Source organism: Cyprinodon tularosa, unplaced genomic scaffold, assembly GCF_016077235.1.
Source record: "Cyprinodon tularosa strain WSP-4 unplaced genomic scaffold, ASM1607723v1 ctg221, whole genome shotgun sequence".
Taxonomy (NCBI): Eukaryota; Metazoa; Chordata; class Actinopteri; order Cyprinodontiformes; family Cyprinodontidae; genus Cyprinodon; species Cyprinodon tularosa.
The window spans coordinates 470180-497416 of NW_024038824.1; the positions used below are offsets into that span (position 1 = coordinate 470180).

Below are 27237 nucleotides of genomic sequence, written 5' to 3' on the forward strand. Positions count from 1 at the left end.
CTATGTTTGCACGGACTCCAGAGTTTTTCCAGAGCTCTGGGTCCCCTCTTATGCCTTCATTTCTTCAGCTACATGTTACATTTCTTGAACATGTTCCGTATAGATCTTTTTTCTGCTGGAAGATCCAAGGATGATGAAAGATTCCAACAGCATCACAGATCCTCTACCATACTTAGCATAAGACATTTTCTTTCCCACATACTTTACATCGGACCCATCTGGACTGTCTTTTGGTACATAGCTAACCAGACTCAGAAGGCTTTTTACCAGTGTTGCACCGATACCGATACCAGTATCGGACGGGGCCCCGATACTGCCCTAAAATGGTGGTATCGGCGAGTACCAACAAATAAGGCACCGATACCATTTTGAGAGCCATAAGTTTATTCAACTATTGTCACCCACTCCTGGTAGGCAATAAAAAGTTCTACTGGATTCACTTTGTATTAGATTTTTTCCTGCTTCACAAAGGTAGGCAGCAGCTTGACAAAGCCATGATGGCAATTATTTTACATTATTATGGTATCGGTATCGGCCGATACTGCACAGCCAGGTATCGGGTATCGGGGCCAAAAAATGGCATCGTCGCAACACTACTTTTTACACATTTTTACCAGTGGTGTTAGCAATTGTTGGTAGAGGTGCAGATGTTAGTTCACAAAAATCTTACTTCAATACTAAAAGTGTTTAGATAATCAGGTCCAGACATTATTTTTCAAAGTCTGAAAGAAATTCTACAGATGAGCAGCAGGTTTTTGATGTCGAGTGGGGGGGGGGGGGGGGGGGGGGGGGGGGGGTTATTAATCTATCTGTCTCTAATCTAAACCCGCTTGACAATCAGACAGCCTGTTCTGGTAGCTCAGTCCATACACACATATATAACGGCCAGGAGTTATCCATTAAACCAACATGCATGTTTGTGGACTGTTTGAGGAAGCAGAAATAGTAGGAGACAATCTTTGTAGAAGGTGAAAATGCATTTCCACATAGAAATGCCCTGGGCCAGGTTTGATCCTATAATATAATAATCTTTGGTTGATATTAACAAACCGCCAGTTCCTCTACGCTGGCTTTTGTTTTTAGACATGGAACTGCAGTTATACTAGCCTTCTTTTGGTTATAGATATACAGAACTAGATGGTTTACAGCTGAAAGACATAATCAATTTATATGCAAATCATGCTGGAAAGACATTTCACCCCACAGCAACCTGCGCTTGGAGGAAGAGCTGTGTTATTGCAATTGTTTTAGTATATATATATATATATATATATATATATATATATATATATATATATATATATATATATATATATATATATATATATATATATATATATATACTTTCCTAAATCTCCCTGGAGATTCCATCCATCCATCCATCCATCCATCCATCCATCCATCCATCCATCCATCCATCCATCCATCCATCCATCCATCCATCCTTCCACCTTAACCAACAGATCATACAGTGTTGCAGAGTGTGTGTGTGTGTGTTTATTTGAGCTACCAGAGGGGGCAGTGTATTGTCAAATATCCCCCATTGTGGGGACCTACAGGTTCAAAGGGGTCCAAATGGTAAAGTTTTCTTCCTTGAGTGGGGGGTAGGGTTAGTGTTAGGTTTAGGGTTAGGTATGTTGGTAATGTTTAGGGTTAGGGTCTGGGTTAGGCCATATGATTTGAATGTATGTCAATGAAATGTCCCAGAAAGTCATGCAAACAACGACTGTGTATGAGAAACTTTAGATAACATGACCTGACAGTCATGTTTTTATGGCTTTGATGAAAAACTGGGGAGCCCAGAGCGACCCTATGCATGGACTGGGAAGACTTCACCCTGCGATTAGAATCTTGCTGCAAAGTTACAGTGCTGTAATTGCTCTACCTTGTAGCCCATGGTCTGAATTTCATGTCTTAAACAGATGTTAACTTGACAGCTTATTTACCTGTGCATCTACAGGTAAATAATGCATAGTCCTATTGAGAGCTTTCATGAGGTGTTGAGGAATTGAGAAAAATGCTCTGAAAATTACAGAAAAGGCCCAAAATGAAGTGTGTTGGAGTCTCTGTCTCATCTATAGGCTGATTAGCAGCAGTACGAGTTTTAACCACCAAAAAGCTTCATGAAATCTAACATACTTTCAGCTTTTGCTCTGAGAAAACATTTTTTCTTTTCAGTTGGATTTCTAAATTTTTTTTTTTACTTTTACAACCCAAGAGATATTTTAAAAGAACTATATTTTTCCCAATTTCTGGCTTATTGCACCAAGAGGAAGACAGGTGTGTTATATTGTGGGAAGCGGAGGAAACTTATTTGCACTTATTTTTAAAAGGGAGAACTTAGTTTTCTTTCTTCAAGGTAGCCTTTTCTGCCATGGTCAAAATAAGTGTTCAGCAAGATTTTATTGCTACAACAACACAAGTTCGACCTTCACATTCTGCTAGTAGACAAAGCAGTCTGTCCTGTCGTCATCTGGAAGGGCAGAATCTAAAAGCTCAAGGTGGGACGGACATGTGGAGGTTGGAACATGACATTTACAGGCTGGGCTCTCAGATGGAGGACAAAATCAGATCAACAGAGTCAAAAATGGAATGAGGTCAATGTAAACAGATCATGAAAATGGCTTCGCACCACTTAACAGGCTGACAGCTGAGGGGTGCCTGAGCGAAGCGTTTAACAGGAGATCAAAAGTTCAAGTCTGTGAGCCTAATGTAGAGAAAGTATTTCCTTTAGGGGTGCAATCATTTCAGTCCTTCGGTTTTACTCCTGGAGTCAGTTTAATGTTTAAAGAAAGCATTTATTTATCACAAAATTTTCATGAAAACCAAAACAAACCACGGAAAAACAGCATATCAGCCCATTCTGAGCAACTATTCTCTGTTCTTTATTTTCATTTTTTACTTTTTTTTTTGTATTCTCTGTTCTCTAAAATATTCATGTTTCTTATATGTCCTGATAACATATGAATAGCCATTCATTTAATCTAACTTAGGTGAATTAAACTAAAAGATAAAATGAGCTCAAACATCAAATTAAGTGTTCAAATTAAAGACATTGGAAAAATATAAAAAAAAAACGTTGAAAAGACATTATCAATTATTTGAAAAGTGTAAAAGTTTATTTCAATTTGTGAAAAAAATGGAGGAAAAAAAAACAGGGAAAAGAAAGCTTAGTATAAAAACTATTTAAACATATTAATAAAAAAAAAACATTTACATCTAAATAAAATAAACTCAAAACATGAATGCAGACCAGAAGGAACGTAAATAATTATTTTTTTTAGAAATCTTTCTAACGGTCTTTAAAATAAATTCAGTCATTTAAAATGCAGAGCACTTTAGGGGGAAGAAACACTTGTAAGGAACCTTAGTTTTGCACATTACCCGGGCCGAAATTTTCACAAGATTCACAAAATTTATTTGTGCAACTAATTCCCTTAGTTACTTTTAATAATTACCCCTAAATCATTTTAATTAAATTGTTAAAAAGTATAATATGCTGAGGGCTAAATGAGTGCCATGACCAGACTCTGTGTTGAAATTGATGTTCGTCACTGGTCTGAAGATCTGTGGCCACATTAGGTTTTATGTTAACAATGAATCATCTTCCTATTAAATGCTGATTTCCCATAAAAACAATCCCTGTCAGGGCAGTGACTCAGATTGAAAGCGGTGCAGTCAGCAGTCAGCGGCTCAGGAGACAGAGATTGGAGCGATGTTGGTTATCATCCTCAGAGTAAATCACTTCCTAAACTATTCTCATCACTGCACTCATTGTTGCAGATAACATGTGATCTGTGAAGTGCACTGGTGCAATATTGTTCTGGGATACTTTATTCCCACCTCTGGCTGCTGCTCCTTACAGCTAACATTGAAAGTTTGACCCGGGAAGTGATTTGGACGCGAACCAACTCCACTGTTAAACCACAGTTATTTGTGTCTTTGGCAAAAACTCCTTCCCTGTAGTATCAAGCTGAACATATTCTACATTGCACATTTTCTCATAAATATGTGATGAATCAGAACCGCCTGAGGACCTAGTATATTCCTCTTCCTGCTGCACGTGGGAAGTTGACACACAGTGTTTCAGATCAGGATTTTTTCAGGTTTTTGTTTTCCTGCTTCAGTTTTCTTTTCATTTCCATACAGCCAGTAGCACCAAATGAAATATTTATACCCGTTTCATATGATGTAGGCCCCTGTTTTGTCATCTGTGACCTTTAATTCTCTGGTTTATTCTATTTAGATAAAAACAAACCCATTGTACTCAAACAAAGCAAGACACACAAAAACACAATCATTACAATAAAAGAAAGCTAAATGAACCATCTATAAAGACCGACCGCTAAGCTGGATGACAACCAATATTTATATGGACATTATGCTCAGTGAGGACGATGAAATGGGAGGTAAAACCCCTCTAGAGCTCACTGCTGGGGAACTGCAGCAAAGAGTGCTCCCTTTGGGTCACATGTTTTCATTACAACTATTAGATGATATCTACATACCAACTAGTTTCTTAGGAGGCCTGCCAGGAAAAAAAGACTTTTTTGTGTCAACCATTAATATAAATGCTGATTCTGCTGCTGGTATTAACTAGAACTGTGTGCTTTGGTCCGACTGAACTTTTCTGTAACAGACCCTCCAATTGCATCTGGAAATGAAGGGTCAACACATGGAAAAGCACTAGTCATTAACCATGGTAGAGGAGCTGTCATGCTGTGGGCCCGTTCCTCTTCTAAAAGCCCAGAGATCCATGCTGGAGGGCACACACACCAGGGTATTTTAGGTGAATTTGGTGGCCAAAGAAAAAAGGAAAACGGTTCATCATCAGTTGATTCCACAAAGATAAAAAAAAAAAAAAAAAAAAAAAAAAAAGTCTGGACCAGTCTACCTACTTACAATCTTTGTAAAGCAAATATCGACAGATTGAAAATAGGAACATGTTTTTTTATGCTATATTTTCTCTATCAGTCTGAGATAAACAATTAATTTAACTTCATCAGGGTGTCAGTAAGCATTAGTGGTACTGCTGCTTACAATCAGTATATTGTTGCTTAAGAGAGAACATTACAAACCAAGACAGTAAATCAATGGTTTGACAGTAAAAATACCCTAAGAAATCATTATGATTTTATTCTTTTTTCTTTATTCAAAATTTGACTTTAATTGGATTATACTCCCAGGGGCACTATATATATATACACTATATTGCCAAAAGTATTTGCTCACCTGCCTTGACTCACATATGAGCTTAAGTGACATCCCGTTCCTAATCCATAGGGTTCAATATGACGTCGGTCCACCCTTTGCAGCTAGAACAGCTTCAACTCTTCTGGGAAGGCTGTCCACAAGGTTTAGGAGTGTGTTTATGGGAATTTTTGACCATTCTTCCAGAAGCGCATTTGTGAGGTCGCACACTGATGTTGGACGAGAAGGCCTGGCTCTCAGTCTCCGCTCTAATTCATCCCAAAGGTGTTCTATCGGGTTGAGGTCAGGACTCTGTGCAGGCCAGTCAAGTTCATCCACACCAGACTCTGTCATCCATGTCTTTATGGACCTTGCTTTGTGCACTGGTGCACAGTCATGTTGGAAGAGGAAGGGGCCAGCTCCAAACTGTTCCCACAAAGTTGGGAGCATGGAATTGTCCAAAATGTCTTGGTATGCTGAAGCATTCAGAGTTCCTTTCACTGGAACTAAGGGGCCAAGCCCAGCTCCTGAAAAACAACCTCACACCATAATCCCCCCTCCACCAAACTTTACACTTGGCACAATGCAGTCAGACAAGTACCGTTCTCCTGGCAACCGCCAAACCCAGACCCGTCCATCAGATTGCCAGATGGAGAAGCGCGATTCGTCGCTCCAGAGAACGCGTCTCCACTGCTCTAGAGTCCCGTGGCGGCGTGCTTTACACCACCGCATCCGACGCTTTGCATTGCACTTGGTGATGTATGGCTTGGATGCAGCTGCTCGACCATGGAAACCCATTCCATGAAGCTCTCTGCGCACTGTTCTTGAGCTAATCTGAAGGCCACATGAAGTTTGGAGGTCTGTAGTGATTGACTCTGCAGAAAGTTGGCGACCTCTTCGCACTATGCGCGTCAGCATCCGCTGACCCCGCTCCGTCAGTTTACGTGGCCTACCACTTCGTGGCTGAGTTGCTGTCGTTCCCAAACACTTCCATTTTCTTATAATACAGCTGACAGTTGACTGTGGAATATTTAGGAGCGAGGAAATTTCACGACTGGATTTGTTGCACAGGTGGCATCCTATCACAGTTCCACGCTGGAATTCACTGAGCTCCTGAGAGCGACCCATTCTTTCACAAATGTTTGTAAAAACAGTCTGCATGCCTAGGTGCTTGAATTTATACACCTGTGGCCATGGAAGTGATTGGAACACCTGATTCCAATAATTTGGATGGGTGAGCAAATACTTTTGGCAATATAGTGTATATATATATAAATATAGGGTTTACATTTAAGTTTTTGAAGTGGTAAAAAGTAAGAAAATTCAACAGACTCTGCAATGACGCTAACTGGTCTGTCTGTGGCTCACCTTCTTCACTGGGACAGGGAGGGGGGTTAAAGAGACAGGGAGAGATCTGTATACATCATGGAGGAGGGATAAAGACAGTTATTTAATGTGAATATCCTGCTAAGCATTTATGAGCACTCAACTGCTCTTAACCCTCTGAGGACTACAGTATGGTGTTTGCCTGTTGCCTGGTCTGTAAATGTAAATTTTTAGCCCTGTTTCTGACTTAATACATAGAGCTGTACCTGGCTGGCCAGCATAATCAGTGATGTGATTTCGCTCCAACCTTGCAGAGGATTAACTAAGTAAAATCGGTCTGTGATTTTTTTATTTGGGGTACTGTATTCTTCAGCCACGGACGGTTTTTCCACACTGCTCCTTATCAATATATTTTCATGTTCATTTGTTTTATTCATTGATGTGTGTGTGTTGCACTAAAGCCCTGAGACCAGCAAACTGCTGCGGACAGATGGGGTTAGCTGATGCACCAAGGCAGGACCTGAGGACTAAACCATTTCTTCCAGTTTCACAGGGGAAGGATGGGTTGGTCAATATATCAATTCTTTGTTTCACTGTTTACTGCTGAAAATTCGGGGAGAACACAAAGATAATATATTTTACTGCTGGATTTTTGTTTTTATGTCTGAAATATATAGTGGGACATATCTTTTATTCTTCTTTTGGGGCCCCTCACAGTCAGGGACCCTTAGAATCTTCCTAATCCCCATGTATACTACAGTATAAACCAAGCCAGGAATACTCTGGTTTGTATCAGTGTAATGTTCTTGTATTAGAGTTTATTTGTCCCTCACTGGGGAAGTTTAAGTTTTATTCATGCTCTTTCGTCTGAAACAAGACTGTTTTGATGGTTTACTTTCTGCATGACGAGGTCTTGTCATGTTTTCACTACGACACCCTTCAGGCTGACAGATCGGTACGTGTGCGTCAGAGAGAACGGAGCTATGTTCTAGAGTTTATCTTAGACACGCTGTCCGTTTGTGTGCGGCCATGTTTTTGTTTTCTTGATTGGAAGATTTCCCAGGAATATGCTACATTTTGGGGAATATAGGTACTTGTTGGGACCAATGACTGGGGTGGGGGTAAAGTTTAGGACTAAGGTGTGAATTGAGTTGAGGTTAGGTTTAGGGTTGGATATGTGTTGGTAATACAAGTTGATGGAAAATTCCCTCAAGGACAGTGTGATACAGCATATGTGTGGTTTTTTTTTCAAACCTCTTTGACCTTTTGGTGAGATGTAGAATATGACTTTCAAACATGTATCGAAACGCACTCATTAGGCTGATAAGCAGTCTGGTCACTCACTGCTGTAGGAGGAAAACCAATCATCCAGTCACCTTGGTGGAGGTGATTAGGCAACAATATAATAATCAAACTGAACATTTTATTTCTGACTCGTGTCTTTAGTTCGATATTTCACTAGATAAACTTATTCTTTTTATAAAGATTATTGCTCCCTCTAATTCCATAAAACTTCACACAGCTGTACGACAAAGCGAACTCTGTACAGCAGGACTAAGGCTCTAAAAGCATCTCTTGTTCAAGAGGAACAAGAACAGCAGGAATTGTTTAATTTAAAACTGGATAATATTAAGGATGGATGAAGGTTCCAGGCCACAGTATAAATTCTGATTGTTTTAAATACTTAATTTCTTCCTATTCATTCTTGGTTGGATGGTATGCGTATTAATATTGAATATCAGGCACAGTCCTGTCAGTTTGTAATGAACCAGCAGGTAGCACAACCCTAAAAATTGACACCAAGAAAAAAAGTGGGGGACTCCCACATATCATTCATTCAAAAAACAGCTAAACTCTAACGCCAGCTACCTGCAGTGTTTAACTGGTCTGAAACACATTTATGAACAGCATATAGGCCCACCAAGCAAAAAATGGTTGAAAAGACATTAAAAGAGGACATGCTTTACGCCCAAACAACGTCTACATTTAGTTGAAAAGTGAAAGGGGAAAAACTGTACTTTTCAGATAATCGGAAATATATCTATCATTGTACTAAAGCTGGACAAAAATCAGAAGACCAACCACAGCCCAATTTTCAACAAGTATTATTGGATTAAATCAAGAATATGATTGACTGACCAGATTTAGCCTAAAAACCAAATTCTAAATGCTGTCTGGTGTTAGGGGAGAGTTGTACTGTACAAAGACACTGGTGTTTACATGGACGGTCCCATGACCTAGAAGGGAAATCCTTATCCTCTATGGTGCATTCAAATACATCTTGTACACTGGACTATTTTAATTATCAAAACAGCTCAAATGGATTTTCATTTTTTCATTCCTCAATGTCTGCCAATTTTTTAAGAAATTCCTGCAGAGAAAACAATACTTATCATTTTCAAGTGGTTTTATTGCTTCTCCGTCCGTCCTCCAGTTAGTTACTTATGTTGGCCTCTTTGTTTTCTTTATAGAAAGAAACCAAGCCTGTGTCAAACCATGACTTTAAAACTTCAGCCCTAATATTTACTCATTTTGAATTTCTTTTGCACTCAGGTCTTCTCTAGGGACACCCTGGAGGCGGATGGCTGCCAAGCAGCAGCTCATTATTAATGGAAATTAAATTAGACTACATGAACAGAGTGGACACTTGTGGATACAGTTGGTGTTAATGAGCTGTTGTTGCGGCGTGCTAATGTTTATCCTGGGAATTGTGCAGTTGCACATGTACATAGACAAAAAAAAACAGAAAGATAATAGGGTTGGAAGATCAAATTCAAATGTTTTTCAAATGATTTTTTTTTGCTTAATTTAGGGATTTTGCATTTGTCTCATAATGAACATTTAGAGGTGTAGGTATGCCTGCTGTTTTACTGAGGGATATCAGAGCTTGTCACTGTACATCTTAATTGTTCTGGACAATTCATCATAATTAGAGATCTGATAACATTAAAATATTCTTTTAGGATCTATGGCAAAGTTTAAGCAGTTTCTTTGGTTGTTTGCTAGTTAAACTCAAAACTGTCACTGAACACTTTCAGGTTTCTGGTTTGAATTAGTGCAAGTAGCTTTAGCAGTAAAGTCTATATGCTGTTCCAAGTCTTTGCTCTGGGCTGGATTGAGTTTGCGTGTTTTACAGTTAACCAGAACTTCACCTACCTTTGCTCAGTTCTGTAATAGAAATTAAACGAGTCGACAGGCAGACCTCTTGATTCGCTGATCCATTTCTCTGTCCTTCTCATTGAGTTTATTCGGAAGAGAATACACAGTTCAATATAAGTACCTGAAAATAGCTTTTTTATGGAAACTGGTTAGCTTCAGAGATAAAGAAAGCCAATGATCCAAGGGGCATTTGGAGCTTGAAGCCTCAAAATAAATGATCTGCGGTGGTTCGAGCATCTGAGTAAGATTCCTCCTGGTTTCAATCCTTTGAAGCTTTTTCTTTCACACTAATGCTCTATGGATCCATCTGGGGAGCCTGGAAAGTGTTGCCACCTCATTGGATGTCTGTGTGACTGAGGCTTGGATAAATGATGAAAAACTAGTGAATAAATATTTTTGCCATAGAAAAAACTTTAAGGAGGTTAAACTAAACATGTTCTTTATTAATATGCAATATCAAGATGATTTGTTAATCTGTTTTCCTTCTTTAACTCCACCTGTGCATCAGAAAAAGCTGATTAAAACTCACCTAGGGAGTTAGAAAAATGTAGAAAATTAGAAAAATGTGGTTTAATCGTGATTAACATCAGCAATATTAAGCAGCTTAATTATAGTCACATGTTTTACTTTAACCGACACAATAGGAAAGAATACATTTTTCACATTAAAGGCTCATTACTGTTTATCCTATTAAAAACAGGTGTATTAAACCCTCCTATTAATATATGTTTATGTAAGATGAAGTGCAAGCTGGTTTAGATGTGGTTACTGGGACTTCTTTGCTCATGCAGCTTGCCGATGCAAAGGTTACATATTTAGACACAAAGTTAATGCTAATGTCAGTTTTTATCTTTTCGTTGCATAATTCGGTGTAGGAAGCTGATTTGAACTCATGATGGTGACTGTATTCATTCGATGAACATGAATAGGCGTAATAAAGATAATAATAAACGATGTTTACCAAAAACATCAGCAGGACTGACTCTACTTAAAACCTGCAGACGGTAATCTTTTGACCACAATTAAATGTCCTTTTTATTCAGCTTAATTTTTTTTTTCTTTTTGTTTCTCCAGTAACCTTCAAATTTGCTTTCATGTTTGAAAAGATTGTACACTGTACAAACAATGAACAATCTACTGTTGTTTGGGTGAATCTTTAATCAAGCATTCTTCGTCTGCTATTTGGTTAATCAGTTTCAAACCTGCTTCTGACTCAGAAAGCATAAAGATTCAGTGTTTTGGTTGTAATTCCCGCTTCTGCACTTACATCCTGTTTAACTTTAGTGTGTTGAAACTGGATTCTTCTATCTAAATTCATGAATTTAAAAATGGAAAAGCAAAACCTATTAATAATCACTTAATCTTTGCATGTATTTATACTTTATCAATAAAATATAATTATCTATTACAGTTCAACTGTATCTTTTTAACAATGCAATATTTAAGAAATTTTCCAACCAAAACATTTCTACAAATCTTTATTTACAATTAAAATCACTTTGTGTGAAAGTTATTTTCTTTTGTTACTTTAACCTTCAACACAGAAAGATTGAAAAATAGGAACTTTGTTTTACAGCAGGAATTTAATAGAAAAAGCAAACAGAACTGCCAAGCATTTCAATTCACTTTATTTACATACAGGTACTGTGGTGAAAATCTAGACATGTCTTCTAAGGGCAGTTAGTAATTTAAAAAAAGTTACTTAAGGTGATTCAAACAGATTCCAAGTCATGTACTTCTACCCTATGTTCCAACTGATCCTATTTATAAAATATTGCAGTCACTAGCCTTATTATCCTTATTTGTATGATTAAAGATATTTGTCTAAGGACTCGGCAGATTGCAAACTCTGGCAGGTTTACATTCTTTTCATTCAGCCAAGATTTTTGTTTGTTAGGAAATTAGAAAATATCTCTAAAAATACATAATGGAATTCAAAGTGTATCCCTATTACAAACAGAATCATTGATCTTAATCTTTTTACATTTTATGAAATAGTTATATTTAGTTCAATTCCATTCATACAGCGCCAATTCTCAACACATATCATCTCATGGCACCTCAGAGACAATTCAACCAGATAATACAGTCAGATTGGTTCAAAGTTTTCCATTCAAGAAAAAACGGCAGATTGCATTGACTCAAAGACTTAAAAGCAATCCTTTACACCAAGCATGCTTGTAGCAACAGTGGAGAGGAAAACTCCCTTTTAACAGGAACACACCTCCAGCAGTACCAGTGTGGGTATGCATCTGCTGAGGCCGACTGGGGTTCAAGGAGACAGAGACAGACAGAAAAAGAAGCAGAGATACAAAAGGCAACTTTCAACCAGCTCCACAGGAGGCCATGTCCGGGAAAGACACAGCCAGGCAGACAAGCCAGTTGTCTTGTTAGAGCATGAAAGAGAGCACACTTATACCCCTCTCTCAATGGCCTAAAAATGTGTTTAAATCCGGGAACAATCTGCTTTTAGTGGCGGTGGGGACAGCTTACTGACGTATTACTAACCGGGTCAAAAGTATTGGCAATGGACCCATGTTAAGATTGCTTCAGCTCTGATCGGGATACATAATGTGACACCATTGAGCGCAACATACGGACATCAACACAACACGCTAGTAGCTTCTGATCTGACAAGCCAAAACAACTCTGTTAACATTCAATAACGAATCTTCAGTTAGTCACAGTCACAAGCCAAGTTTCTGTGCATCAACAAGGCAACTGACTTTAGTTTCAATATGTACACAGTGTAAAGCGCTACATGTAAAAAGTATAAACAGTTTATATAAAACTAAAAGATGGAAATCTACAAATGAACAAAAATTAATAAAAGAAAGACTTGCTAAAATTTCTTAGCTTTGAGAATTATTAACACCCTCATCAAAAACCAATGGAGATTGTGTTTGTATTATAGCTATTGAACCCTTCGTATTAGAGCAGAGCATCGTTGTAATGTTCCCGTTGACAATTTTTTTAATAGTATTTTGTCTTATGATATAAACTCTAAGCCTTTAAGTTTGGAGGATCTCTTATCCATTACCCTAATCTTTGCTCCCTCATTAGATTATTAGATTTAAAGCAAAAGTCTGGTCATATTCAGAATTCCAACTTCTGAAAGTACTTTAAATATATGATTATTACATACTGTTGGATAAATGATAAGTGTTTTTAATTAAGAGTAATTTCATTTGAATGAGTTTCACTATAGATATCCATGTTTGTCAAAGAACCCTACTGTCACCTACCGGTTTGTGACATCATGATGCAGTATCAGCTGTTGATCGAGTCCTAGTGCTGTATCTGGTGTTTGTCACAACGCACTATTATCCAAGTCATCTTGAAAAATATTGTTCTTCCAAATGTTGGCTACATATTACGTGTTTAAGCATGTAGGACGGCCTTACGTCACCAGAATGATTGACAATTAGGAGGAGCACTTATTTAGATGATGCACCCGGAAATAAATGATTGTCTTCTATACCTTTAAAGCTGTGACTGTGGCTCAGCCACTTAAAAAATTACTATTAAATACAGTCAGATTAATATATTGGTTCAAAAATCGCTCTAATCTGCCTGTCGTATGAATATTTTTGATTGTTATATTTTAAACTAGAAAGATTCAGGAACCTCAAACTAAAGGGCTCAAGCTTTGAAAACGAGGTCTTGTCTTCTGCTGCATCATGGCATCGAGGCTCACTAACAGGTTGTGACAGCCTAAGTTGACTGAGTCCATGCCCCCTCACACAGTCCTTCCTCAGTGGGAAACAGACATAGCCGCGTCCCCACGGGGATAGATCTGACCGAGGCTAACACCAGAGAATTAATTCATTATTTTCTAATGAATTCCAAACAGGAAGTACATTTGTTGGAATTAATTCAAAAGCCACAAAAATCTAAATCAGACAAAGATTCTCCGAGGCTTGTTCTCCAGACATAACTGTCTGTTCCTGGCTGCTGTTTTCAGCAGCGACGGCAGGTTGGAGACTATGGAAATATCAAACAGGCCTTGGGGTTTTTTTCCTCCCTTCGTCCTCGGCCGCCCTGAGTCTCTTATCTGTCTGAGAAAACAGCGAGCGGGCTGAAACGGCCAACGCATCTGACAAATCCAATCAGTCACATTAACCGTGGGGCTGATGGGATCGACTGGCTCTGTGAGTGGCCTCAGTGGACAGCTTTAGTGTGTGTGTTAGTCCTAACATTCAATACTTTTAGTCAAATTAACATTAAGCTTCAGTATTTACCATTAGGGTTTGAATTTTCATCAGCACGGTAAAAGAATGATGTTTTATTAGGTAGCGCTAATATTTGTGTCTGGGATAAAATGGGTTGATTGGCAGATATCTGTAATCCGGTGAGTTTGGTGGGTATTTTTCCATATGTACTGAAGCTTTAGCAGCACCTGTTTCATCCCTCAACAGAGCCTGAAGGGATGACCTGGATGTGTCAGAATACAACTAAACACCCTCAGCATTTTACAGTAAATCAGGATGGAACGAAAAAAGACGTACAAGAATGTTAGCAGTGAGAAGACACAATATTTTCACTGGAAAGTGAGGCCTGGATGACATCCAACAAGCCAAAGTACAGGAATTAAGTGACATTGTTCAAGTTTTAATATGTTTCTATTTCTTTTAAAGCTGGTTTCCATGTTTAATGTTGCTTGTTGTTTGCTTTACAATAGTTTTGCTTTAGTTCAAATCTAACTAAGACGAGTTGTTATCTAAAACCAGCACCCAACAGGCTGACATTTAAAAATTTGAAGCCTCATTATGATTTGCGCCCATCTTAGTGAACACACGGGATAGGGCCTAATGATCTCTATCCTGGAGTTAAAATGGACATCAATCAGATTATGCGAAACATGAAATTCTAGGTATGTTGAGGGCAATCTCCTTCCCATCTGACAGCCCACACTAGCTGCGTGTGGTCAGCAAAAGCTTGAAGGTACAGCAAACCTTTGTGAATCTGTCAAAGGTTTTGAGGCCTCTGATAAAACCATCTGAGGCTGGAGTACAGGAATCTGCCCTGTCCGTCTCTGCAAACATAAACATGATGCAACTGAGTCTCATAACAACGCCAACTGACAGTTTTTGATTAATGAGATGTAGCACATCTAATGTGATTATTTTCTTAAGGCACTTCAGGTTTAAATAGTCTGTATGCCGCGATGCAGAGTGTGGAGTTTATTAGATTCCAGCGTATCCCATTAGCATGCATTGTTTTGGCTTGGTATCACTCAGAAAGTAGGTCATGCTCTTAGTTTTACATTTAGTTTAAAGCATTGTGCATTCCAAGGTGAGCGAATCACTAGTGCAGACAGAGCGTTCGGATTGTATTGCACGAGACAGAATGTCTTTGGAACGACATTTGAGCAATGATGGAATAAACTACTGCTGAAGCAGTTCATGTTCAGTTTACATGACATGTGAGCTGCAGTGCTCATGCAGCAGGTTTACATCCAAAAAGCCTGAGTTGTCTTGGCTCAGGTAGAACCAGTGTTTATCCTGCAGAGCAAGGCAGCACTCTAACGGGGCTTAACTAAGGTGGCATATATTCTAATGACACTGAAAGGAAAGGCAGTACTGTCCAACCCACCCCACCATCGGGGTTGTACTCATATGCTGCATTTGTTTTTTACCTGATTGGTGCTCTCATGTCGTTTTTAGAATAAAGTTTTTTCTTCTTCCCGTACAAACAGCCATAACTGCCTAATAATAGTTAATAGTTACTTGTCCAAAAAGCTAACTGAGTTAGTAACTCAGTTACTAGTCAAAGTAACTATGCAGTTACTTTTTATGATTTAGGGTGTTGAAGAATTTGGAAAACTTTGCTGCAATTGGAATTTTAAATACAGCTATAGGTTCAGTTATGGAATATAAGGTGTTTGTTATTAATTAGTAAATTAAATAATGAAGTAAAAACAAACATCTGTTAACATTTGCACAACTCTGCACTACTTGGATGTGTGTGGTTTGACAATGAGTTACAATATGATTATGTAGATTTGATCATATTTCTTGTTTATAATTAAAGGAAAATGAGATGCTTTGGCGTTTATTTGTTTGCAGATTGACAGCCTTCAGTTGGCTATGAACGAGTTATGAAGCTAAAAAATAATGTGTTTCAAGCAATTTGACAAAAATAAAATATATTTTGCAATAGCATTAAACAGGGCTAAAGTAATCCAGTAAATGACAATGGCAAATATCAAACAACAAATCTGTTTTAAGCAAGGTGATGACTAACGCATTACTGATTTTTACAAAGTAATTAGTTACCATGCTAGGTATTGAAAAAGTAAAGTAATTACTGTAACACATTACTTAATAACGTGTTAGTCCCAACACTAGTCATAAACATTGACATTTAACATGCTGCAAAGCTCACAGTTTTTTCTATTCCACTGTGAATTGGACACCCTGACCTTGTGGTAAACTATCACAATCTCCCAGGAGACAATTTCCCATGCTATAAACCTTTGAATACGTCTCTCACTTTATCACCGTTAAACTAACTGTGCTGTTAACACCCTTCAGGATGACTCCCTTTGCCATAACTCTGCATAGACCATCCCTATCCTAGTAGATATTTGTATTATATGAATCAAGTGTGAATGCACTCTTACACGGTCTGGATGTATGCATAGGTCAAACGGGTGGGTTCGAGTTGATTAGGGTTGGTAGAAGAGCCCTCATTTGCAAAAGCATTTTTTCCCCCACTAAGATATCTAATTTAAAACCAAAAAATCATCATATCTAACCTTCTTTATATGTATTTAATCATTTAATCATCATCACCAGTTTGTTTTCTCTGAGTAATCTTCTATTTGTACAATTTTATTCTAGTTTTGGAGACATGGAAGTCATTTGGATGTCTGGAAGCATTTGTTCTTTAGAACAAAATGCCACTGGGGCTAGGGAGACGGACATAATCTGGTTTGCTCTTCTGTCTTGTTTTGTCTGCTGTCAGTTTTCTGTGCGGCCAACAAAGCGTTTGGACAGAATTTGTATTCACTGCTAAATGTCTCGGCGTGAAGCGTCTCAAAGCACCTCGCTGGCTTTCATCTCTGCTGAGTGCATCCTCTGACTCATAAGCAGCAGCTGAACACACAGCGCCTCTCTGTACCAGGCTGATCAATACCCATTTCCAGCTCTGGAGTTTTCTCAAGCTCTATCAATTTGAGGATTGATCGTCTAAACGCCCACTAATGTATGTGTGTGTGTGTGTGTTTATCGCTCATTTAAGCACACATAGGGATTCTTGTGTGGTCAATGTGTTTTTAAGCGACGACTCCTTTCCAGAAGCTCCTGGGTAATAATTACTGACTCATAACTAACCACAAAAGGTGGGAAAAGTAGAAATTAATAAAAGACAGTAAGATGATGAAACCACAGGTTTGAGATGCTGCTTCTTGGATTACCATTCAATTATCTTGGTTGCAAAGGTGTGCAACTCATTCAAATGACAAAGGGCTGAGAAAAAGCTTTCAGCAGCAGTCAGCCACTTTCTGTGTTTGGATTCAGGAGCCTAATGATACACAGATAAAAAAGATAAGCTGCATTTCCCCGAAAATACATGTGGTATTAATAAGTACAATACCATTTACAGCGATGGTGTTTTTGTCGTTTAAGTTCCTGTTGATGTGGCTTTTCTTTTTGTTTCTCTCTCTCTCTGTAGTTGTAGAAGCAGACTTCTATGTTATCTTGTATAATCTTAATTCTTAGTTATATTCACTATTCTTTTCTCCTCTCAAACTTTTGACTTCATATATATATATATATATATATATATATATATATATATATATATATATATATATATATATATATATATATATATATATATATATATATAAAACATATATTTATTCAGGTTGAGTTTCCAGGGTTTCAAAGGCTCTTTTGTTGGACTTTGGCAGCTTTCCCTCTCCTCACCAAGTCAAGTCTTTTCAGCTGCTTATTTTTAGGAAAGATGTTTTGACCTTGTAATCATCCAAGCATGAAAAAGACTCTGGTGGACCATCCTATCCATCCGTCTGCCAATCTGTCATTGCAGCAACTGCTTAAGTACAGTTCCCCTGATCTCTCTGCCTCTCTTTGTCATTAGCAGGACATAGAGATCACCCAACAGACTCTGTCACTAATCATTTTGATCATAAATCTGTGAAGATTGTCCTTTCTCTATGCTGCCTTTGGCTGGTGATTTATCAGATGTGTATAAAGTAGGATTTGAGGGCCATTAACTGCCTTTGGATGGTTTCGGAAGGTTTAAATTTGGTTTGCCCATGCAGTCGATCCAGGTCCACCTTCCGCTTCCATGTGCCAGGCCTTTCAGTAAGGGCACAGACAAAGGTATTTATAATTTCCATATTGATTCATGAGAAAAAAGCTCCAAGACTAAAGGAAAACTCTAACAAAGCTCCAGGGAACCTAGAAAAAATATGAGAGGAAATCAGCCTGTTAGATTTTTCATACCTTTATACCTGATATTGGTTCACCTGCTTTAAATAAGCACATTTGAATGTTTTGTTCAGGGTTAACATTTACATTTTACAGACCGAAGAACCAAAGGTTTATACATACTAAAGGTGTTTTTACTTTTTTCTCATATGTAGCACTCTCCAACAACCTTGTTTCATGTTTTCCATCTCTAGCCTGACAGATGATATTATCATCATGAAGCCAGAAGCTTCTCCAGACTGAGAAAAGTGTTTATTGTTGGACAAAAATAGACGTAGCCACTGGTCCTGCTGCTAGCTTTGACACTGGGGACCAGTACCAATTTTCACAAATGGTGCATTTTATGCTTGCAAGGCTGTATTGAAATTTACTTTCAGCTCTGTCAGTTCAGACTGAGAATGTAGAAATGAAAGGATGAAAGAAAAATAGTTCCTGTGAAGCTTGTTGGAGATGCTTTTAGAGAGCCATACCAGCAGCCGGTTGTTCCTGTACTCGAATATCTCAAACCAGCCCCTTTTCATTAGTGTGTCAGTTATTTTTCTTTTCTTTTCTCTTTCACCTTAGTCCTAAGAGCATTAAAAGACTTTTTTATTTTGTATGTGTGAGTGTTTGTGTGATTGGCCAGATTTTCTGCTCCAGTTTCTCTGTCCATCTTTCAATCGCCTGCTGCTATTCAGTGAAACAGACTTGTCTTAAATCAGCCAGCTGGATGACGGCAGGAGGAAGCCGTGCACTCTGAGTTACGGCGCCATGCTCGTGTTACATTTATTTATAAGCAGGGAGGATACACACAGTTCTTCATTTGAACTATTGAACCACTTTGCTGATTGCTCGCTCACATCCCACAGGACTTAGATGTCAAAGGTTTGTATGGAGATGTGTTTCTATGGAGAATAACCTGCTTAAAACACAATAAAGTATTGTGTTTCATTTTTTGTTTCCTTTTTAATCTCTTTTGCAACCAAACTGGGTCTGAGGTCTAACCTATTTTAGAATATAATAAACAGAGATAACTTTTTATTAGAATTGTTTTCCTTTGGAGTTTTAAGAAGCTCCTAAAATATGTTTCTAAAACACACATGCTGTTTTTGTCCGCCTCTTCCCAGAAACTCGACTTGATTGAAATCGCTATTATTGATTATTAGTCAAATGTACTGTGAGACAAGGATGAGTGGATTACCTCATGTCTAAGTATGGCCAGGTCCTCTGAATGCTGCTCATTCCCTTGGAAGTGGAATTACAGGCCTGACTGATGCAGAATCATCCCTGTAGAGTCAAGCCAAGCTCTGAGTCAGGTTACAGAGGAGGCAAACCTCTGTGGACGACAGGTCTGCACACCGCTTTCCTGCCTACTACTTGGACATACACTGCCTGTTTTTATCCATGCTCACTTGGGATTTTATCGGATATTGCAGATGCCGTCTAGTAAAGATTGCTCTCACTTCCTGACATGTATGGCCGCTGGTTAACACTTGTGGACAGCTAAAATAAAACGAGAGATATGGAATATACAACAGCTGCAACACTATGATTGCAGCTCAAGCTTTAACCAGACTATAGATCCATCTAATTACTAATTTAATTGTATGGGTTTTCCCAAGTACATTTAGGCCAGAAGGTGATCAAAGGATAAAAGACACCTCTTCCAGAAGCAAACTTATTCCTACAGCGAAGATGGGAGTAGTAGGACGATGTGAAGATCGAGGGAGCTATGTTTACCCAAACCTCAACTTCCAAACTGTCTTTTGAGGTTTCCTCATGATGTGTACCCCTAATGATGCCATGTATTTTGTGTAGCGCACCAATCCCTCCGAGATCAAAATACCCAGAGACGACATGGCATGACCGCCCCTGAACGCCACAGCAGAACTGTTCAATAGGAGAGTTTTGCCACCGGAAAACCAAGAAAGTCAGGTTGCCTGGGTGTCCAGTAATCTTACAGAAGTGCTTGGCAGCCAATTTAAAATACAGGCAGAGTTGTGACAGACCAGATACTTTATCACAAAATACACAATCATTATAAAAGAGCTTACTAATTGAGAGGTTGTACTCCGTATTATAAATCTGTTGTTAGCCATGTGAAATGTGTTTTTTTTTTATCTAGAGCCTATTTCAATCATATTCAGTCAACTCATATATAACGTTTATAGATCTTAACATTTTGTCTACATAATCAAAGAAGAGTAGACTATAGATGTTGCCCCAACTACCATGCTCTGCTTATGTCTATGGCAATGCTAGCGTGAGTGGCTGACATTCCTCGAACTACTGAAGCTCCGTGTATTGCTGTTGGTCTTTGAAACGTCACCTATTGGGCCAATGGAGTTGCCAGAACTTTCTTATTCAATGGCTCTGTTCCGCAGTCAACATGGTGCTTTCAGGCTCTCCTGTTTACCCTCCAGATTTAAAAACAGCACTTTCAGCTTTAGGAAATGTCTTAAAATGTTAAAGTCTTGATCCCATGAGTGGGTTAGAAACTGTAAAAACTAATCTGTTCTTTTTAAATGGCACCTTCCACTCTTAGAGGCCTTTCTACCAAATGATTTATGTAACTGTTAACAAAAGTATCACCTTCAGCCAGCATATTCACAAGAGGTTTTGCTATTCTGAGATCGATTTAAACAGTTGGCCATAGAAACAAATTCATCACTGCCACAGAAAACCTTCCTCCTTATTGAACAGCATGGTGGTTGCACATTCTTACTGCATGCATATAATTTGGCCTTTTCTAAAGTGTTCAAAAAATACTCTTGGTGTATTTAAACTTATAAATCTGACAAAAATAATAACTTCATCTCTATAACATATCTTTAGGTATTAGATGATCACAAAAAAACACTTCGGCAAACCCTACCAGACAAGTTGGAGAACTTTGGCCTAATTTAATGTTAGACAGTATTACAGTGTGCCATATGTAAATATCTGGTTTGAAATTAACTTCCTGAAACATGCTGTTTAATGTAAAAAAAAACAAAGAAGTTTATGAAAACAGACTGTTTTAAAACCACGGGACATTCAGCAGGTTTGAAGAGATGCAGCAGCAATTTATTCGCTCTCTCTGACGAGGCTGAGCTGTTTGAAAATGGAGGTCAGTGTGACACAGGGGGAGAAACTGTGCAGCTTTTACCCCCAGGCTGGATTCACAGTGGGATCCTATCTGTGTCACAGCTCTGTGAAAAGCTGTTGGGTGGATTAACTTAGTCTCTCTGTGAGGTCCGCTGTTGTTCTACTGTTTTGTCACTGTTATCCTTTTAGGAAGCTCTTTGAAGATATAGATAGGCTTCTTAAGAGTCACCTCTGCCTTGAGTGTTCGTGGGGGTCTGTGTGTTTATTTGTCCAAATCTAATATTTCTGAAAGATTTTCAGGGGTACGTGAAAGCTTAAAAAATGGTAATGAGAACTCACTGAATAAGCAGGCAAATTAAAATTCTCTGGAGATGAGAATAACAAATGCAGAGACTGCTTCAGTGCTCGTGTTCTCTGCCAACAAAATTCTCGGAAAGTGTTATAATTTCATTCATGCAAATTAGGGAGTAAAAATAAAGAGCTCCTGTAATACAGAAGTGCCTTTAGTCATCCAGCTGCTCCTCCTGTTCTTTACTGTCAAGTCAATTCTCTAACAGACATTTAAGGAGAGTGAAAACATGCGATTGGGACAGGGAGACGGACAGTGACAGCCCTAACCTTTAAGGTGTCATGTTGGATGGCAGGGATGCAGATTCTGCCAGAATGTGCATGCTGAGGTTACCCAGAGCCCAGGACCTCCCAGAGACCTCCATCTGCTGGGGCAGGAGGAGGGTTTGCAATGTGGTCTGCAGAAAAAAAACAAATGTGTTGCAAAGCTGGTCATTTCACACACGTTTATTTCCTGATACTTCACTGTTATATGAGTGGAAGATAGAAGGAGCAGTGGCATGGAGACGGTGGAGAGCTTTAAGGGATTATTACAGATGGGCAAAGTAGGAGGTGAGTGGAAGCAGAGTAGCTGTGGGGGCGTGACAGATGACTCGCCAGAGATGGTGAGAAGAATCTGCCGAGACACGAGCCATCTGCTCCTTCAGGGGCTCATGCTCATCTCTAAACTGCTTTGCAACCTTCTGACTTGCAGGACACTGGCCTGACTGCAGATTAATAATGTTCCATAAATACTTTTCCAGCAAACGCCGGTGTTGTGGTGATCAGTCATAAGGTTTGTGAACTCAGCAGCCTTCTGAGGCTGAGGGATTGGGTGGTGTGTGGTGCAAGCAGTAACTGCTGAACACAGTGGAAATAAAGCAGGACAGAGTAGCTCAGCAGGCATTAATCATGTCAGCAAACATTCTTAGGAAAATAAGATGACCGGGAAGAGATGCATCATGTTGAGGTTTAGTTAAGGCTGCAAGTTTGTTCAAAACAATATCTAAACCCAACCTCCTGACTTTTCCCTTAAGGTTTTTTGTGTTAGAAAAATGCAAAGTGTGCATAATGGTGAAATTAAAGGGAAATTATATTTTGTGTTTACTTGATTTAATGGTTATAAACGCAGTCCACCATGTGTTTAGTTCAATCTCTGTAAATCCAGCTGTTCAGTGAAAACTTGAGATTTACTGGAGGTAAAACAGGCCAAGAATTTTGCTCCTGCAGGTTTTTTTTATTCTGTTAGGGTGCATATTTGATAATTCAATCTATCATGACTTGTCGTCCAGCTCCTAAAAAACCCCAGACCAGCACACTACCTCCCCTATGTTTGACCATTAGTTCTTTGTGTTAGTTATATCCCAGATGTAACAGGATGCACACCTTCCTTCAAATCCCACCTTTGTCCCATCAGCCTTTAGCTCACTTCCTAAGGTCAGTTTGCCTCATCTTAGTTTATACAGGTCTGACAGAGATCAAGTGAGACTGAAACCCAAAAAGGCAGGTTTGGAATGCTTTTCTTCTTTTGCTATAAGCCACTGTTATTAAAAAAAGAAGTAAAGAAAAGGATCTTTGGAGCGGCTCTTTTTAAAGACAGTAAAGCTGTACTGTATTTTGGGGCGATTCTGAGTAGGTTGTAATCCTTTTTTCCTCCAGATAGATTTATTCTTCTGTGCAGTCATGTTATCAGATCCAGGCTTTATTCACATGATTGTAACATATTTAACCTAAGTGTTTGAAGTGTTTCAATAGTCATTTTCTCCTTGATACTGAAAGTGACCTCAGAGGATCCTTTTTGTTTACAGTTCTTGCTTTCTTGATTGCAGCTTGCAGGTTACAGTTGGTCTTTTGTGCAAGTTATCACATTTTTTCCAGGTTGTCCCAGCCTTGCCCCAGCACTTTACACACTAAAAAACACTAATACCACACGCCCAGCAGAGGAAAAGCATGCCTTTGGCCTGAACAGCCATTGTCTGCCCGGGTGATCATGAGTCATTGTTCCAGCAGCACAAGCTGGGAGTCAAACGACGTGATGCAGCCGTGAAGAGGTCTATTGTGGGCCGTATAAAGCCGAGGCAGGACCGGCATTCCTGGCAGACACCGGCCAGTGGACTGTCAGAGGAGTTTTGCATGAATAGTGGACTGATTCAGTCTGTGGCGACAAGGTGATTAGCATTTTGAGTGGATTCACCGCCAGCTCTGTTCCATTCACAGGGCGAGTCTGTGAGTAAGCAGCACAATATTTCTCCGGTCTGGTTTGTTTTGGAGGGAAGAAGTTTCATTTAACCCAGATCTAATATGGAATACAAAGTAGGTTTCCTCCGTTTTCATCACTTAAATAAGAGCTTTTTTAATAAACAGTCTCAAACGACTATTGCTTAAGTTGCACATCCAGACTAACAAACTAGATCAATGTTTTTTTTTTCTGTGAATACAGAACTTTAGCTGCCTTTGCTTGGCCAGACTGCATTTTTTCCAACCTGTTTAAGCATCAACATATTCAAACCAAAAATACTGAGCCTTTCTGCTCATGTTCTGCCTGATTTGCTGCATAGTGAAGTCTCCTCCCCTGTGAAGCAGGCAGATGGTAATATCTACCTTCAGCTGATCGAGGGAGCAAGGAAACTGCAGGTGTGTGTGAGAGTGTGTGTCTGTGAGATTGTGCACTTTAGATCTAATCATCATGGAAAAATGTGAAAGAGTCAGAATTCTGTTAGTTTTTCTTTGTCGGATAGTTTACGCAGGAAATTGTGGATTTCTGTGACAGCCTTTCCAAACTCTACATACTTGTCCGTTGATTTGATTTGCAGAGTGTGTGTGTGATATTCCTTTTGGCATGCATGGAATGCAATGATCCACAAAGGCACACTATGAGGATCATTGAGTCCGTGGTGCCAACATTTGTGCTTGTGTGCATTTTCAGTGGAATTTATATGGATCAGTGTGCACACAAACTTATTACCTGGTGACAAAGGATATATCCATGCAGCCTGTCAGAGTTCAAGGGTTTTGGATGTATTCATGTGATAACATTGTGCACCATGTGTTTCTAATTGGTCATAGGAAAAGTTGGTCTAATATGGGTTTAATTTAGGATCCATGCAGAGCAGTAAATGAAGAAGCAGGAACGGCCAGATTACCTAACAGCTTTATGAGTTGGTGATAACATGAGGCTGAGTCCTTGTATGATTCAAGAGGCATATAGGTCCCGCTCCTTGCAACATGCTGTCTGATGAGGTGATGAATCCATTGATTTAAATATCTGTATGAATAATCTTTTCATTATTATGTTACATTAGGAGGGGATAACAAAAAGACATTAAGGAGTTTTCTAATTATACTGCCACCATTGGTAAAAACACAGAACTGCAGCACTCTTCTGCTTGTTCTTGTAGATCTGGTTTGTACTAAACATTTTTTTACCCAATGTGGAGTTACCATCTGTGGCTGAGGTGACCTGGATGGAGGTCGCCTTCAAGTATCCACAAAATCAATCTTTAATATAATGCTTCCACTTTTTACCATGTCGGACCTATTTATCACGGACGCACTTAACCTACCACTTACAGAATTAGGGCAGGAACCATCGATCCAAAGTACATCCAGGGAAAATATAAAATATAGGCTTATAGATCGGCGCAGAATACCGAAGTGTCAGTTTGCTCATCAACCAGTGTTTGGTTGTAAAGATTACCGTATTTTCACAACTATAAGGCGCACCGTACTAAAAGGCACAGTCTCAGTTATGTGATCCATTTCTGTATTTAACATACACATAAGGCGCACCGGACTATAGGGTGGGGGTTTTATATACTGCTACATACCCTCTACTACGTTTAAATACCTCTACTGCGTATTTAAAAAGAGAGTGGGAGCAAAACTGAGTATGTTTGTGCTTTATTCATGTATTTATTACAAAGTATTAATCAAACCCATCGGAGTCATCATCCTCTGTTTCTGGATTAAACAGCCGTGCTAAATCAGACATGCCAATTTCCCCTTCTTCGCTGTCAGAGTCACTTTCCGTGCCGGGCGGCTCCTCAGAAATAATGCCGGCTTTTGTGAAAGCTCGAACAGCAGTGCCAGCAGACACGTTAGTCCAAGCATCTACAATCCATCCACAAACGGTGGCGTAATTTGCCCGGCGCTGCCTTCCACTTTTCGTGAAACTGTGGTCTCTGTCTGTCATCCATCGCTCCCACGCCGCTCGCAGCCTTACTTTGAACGGCCGGTTCACACTGATGTCGAGTGGATGGAGTCACAGATTAACAGCGATTGTGATGTGTGGAAAAAAACCACCTGGTCTCCTTACATACTCCTCCTAGGCGTGTCTCTTTGCCATTTTCAGGGTTGTTATAACAACAATGTTCTGCATAAAGCACATACCTGTTCTTTTATACACAATCCACGCCCACACTTCCTTCTTTAACGTTCTCATAGAGGTCTCAACAACGTCCGCAGTAACACATAGGGCGCACCGCACATTTTGAGGGAAAAAAAAGATGTTTAGATGCGCCTTATAGTCGTGAAAATACGGTAAATTAAAAGGCTATTTTAAATATATTTACAGTAAAAACTTACAAAATTTCTCTTTAACATGTTCTGGACAGTACTGGAAAGGTTTCCACTTAGATTTATAGGAGGTTTTAGTTTTAGTTTTTTCACTGTCATTTCCTCTCCAGGTAGGATTTGGTCAGAAAACCTTCAAAGAAAGTCTTCTTCACCGCATGTTGAGTGTTAAATAATGACCTGGGTGACATCAAATACCGACTGAGTTGAACATTTATCTATGCAGAGCAACTCTAAATTATTCCGCCTTTACCAACATATAGACCTAAAATATTATCATCCTTCCTCAGATGCAGATAATTCCTACCAATTCTGCAGAGCAGTCGCTGGAGGCTTTAACAAGCCGTTGGATATTTAGAAAACTACCTGATAACATCAGTATGCTTGCAATGCCCCCCTTCATTCTTGTCTTTGTAACTACATTACCAACTGCTTGACAGGTTTTGTAACGGTTATCTGTTGAATTTCAAAACTATTAGAATTTAAACAAAACAAACAACAGAAATTAAAAATGTGACTAAAAGGTATTAGAAAGGGATCAGCGGCTTATCCATATTGATGCAAATCAGTTTGTTGTTTATCGAATGCTGCCTTTAGACATGGGAGTTTGTTATTAGTGGCTTCTTAAACCTGCTCCAATGATGGAACTGGAGTAATTTAGAGGTGTTATATATATATATATATATATATATATATATATATATATATATATATATATATATATATATATATATATATATATATATATATATATATATATATATATATATATATATATATATATATATATATATATATATATATATATAAAAATACGACTTTAATGTTTTTATTTATTTTTTTTTACTGTTTATTTTAAGTAGGGCAATCAATATGACTCCATGACTAATCGCCATGACAACTACTGAGCCAATGCAGCAAATCATGGGAGCTTAAATCTCTTGCAACTGTTGCGAAAGATGGCAAATTGTCAGAAATGTCTGGTTGTTGTGGCTCTTGTTGTTGGTTTCAAGTTACTGTCACAACCAGAGAGATAACATGACATAGATAACTTTAACAGCCTGCAAGGAACTTTAAAATGGAGCATTTGTGTTTTACAACTGGAGAAATTAATGACTGATAGGTTGTGTTTCCTCTA

At 38.8% G+C, this 27237-nt stretch overlaps 1 protein-coding gene across 2 annotated transcripts in view; it reads left to right on the forward strand.

Moving 5' to 3' along the window:
- basp1 (brain abundant, membrane attached signal protein 1) overlaps positions 1 to 27237 on the forward strand; it is a 62207-nt gene that overhangs the window by 30532 nt on the left and 4438 nt on the right. The window contains exons 1-2 of one of the 2 annotated variants that reach the window (XM_038286158.1): positions 21602 to 21607; positions 22055 to 22057. The exons of the other annotated variant lie outside the window; for it this stretch is intronic. The gene's annotated coding sequence lies outside the window, so the exon portion shown is untranslated. Of the gene's footprint in view, positions 1 to 21601; positions 21608 to 22054; positions 22058 to 27237 lie in introns of those variants that run through there. 2 annotated transcript variants of the gene reach the window in all.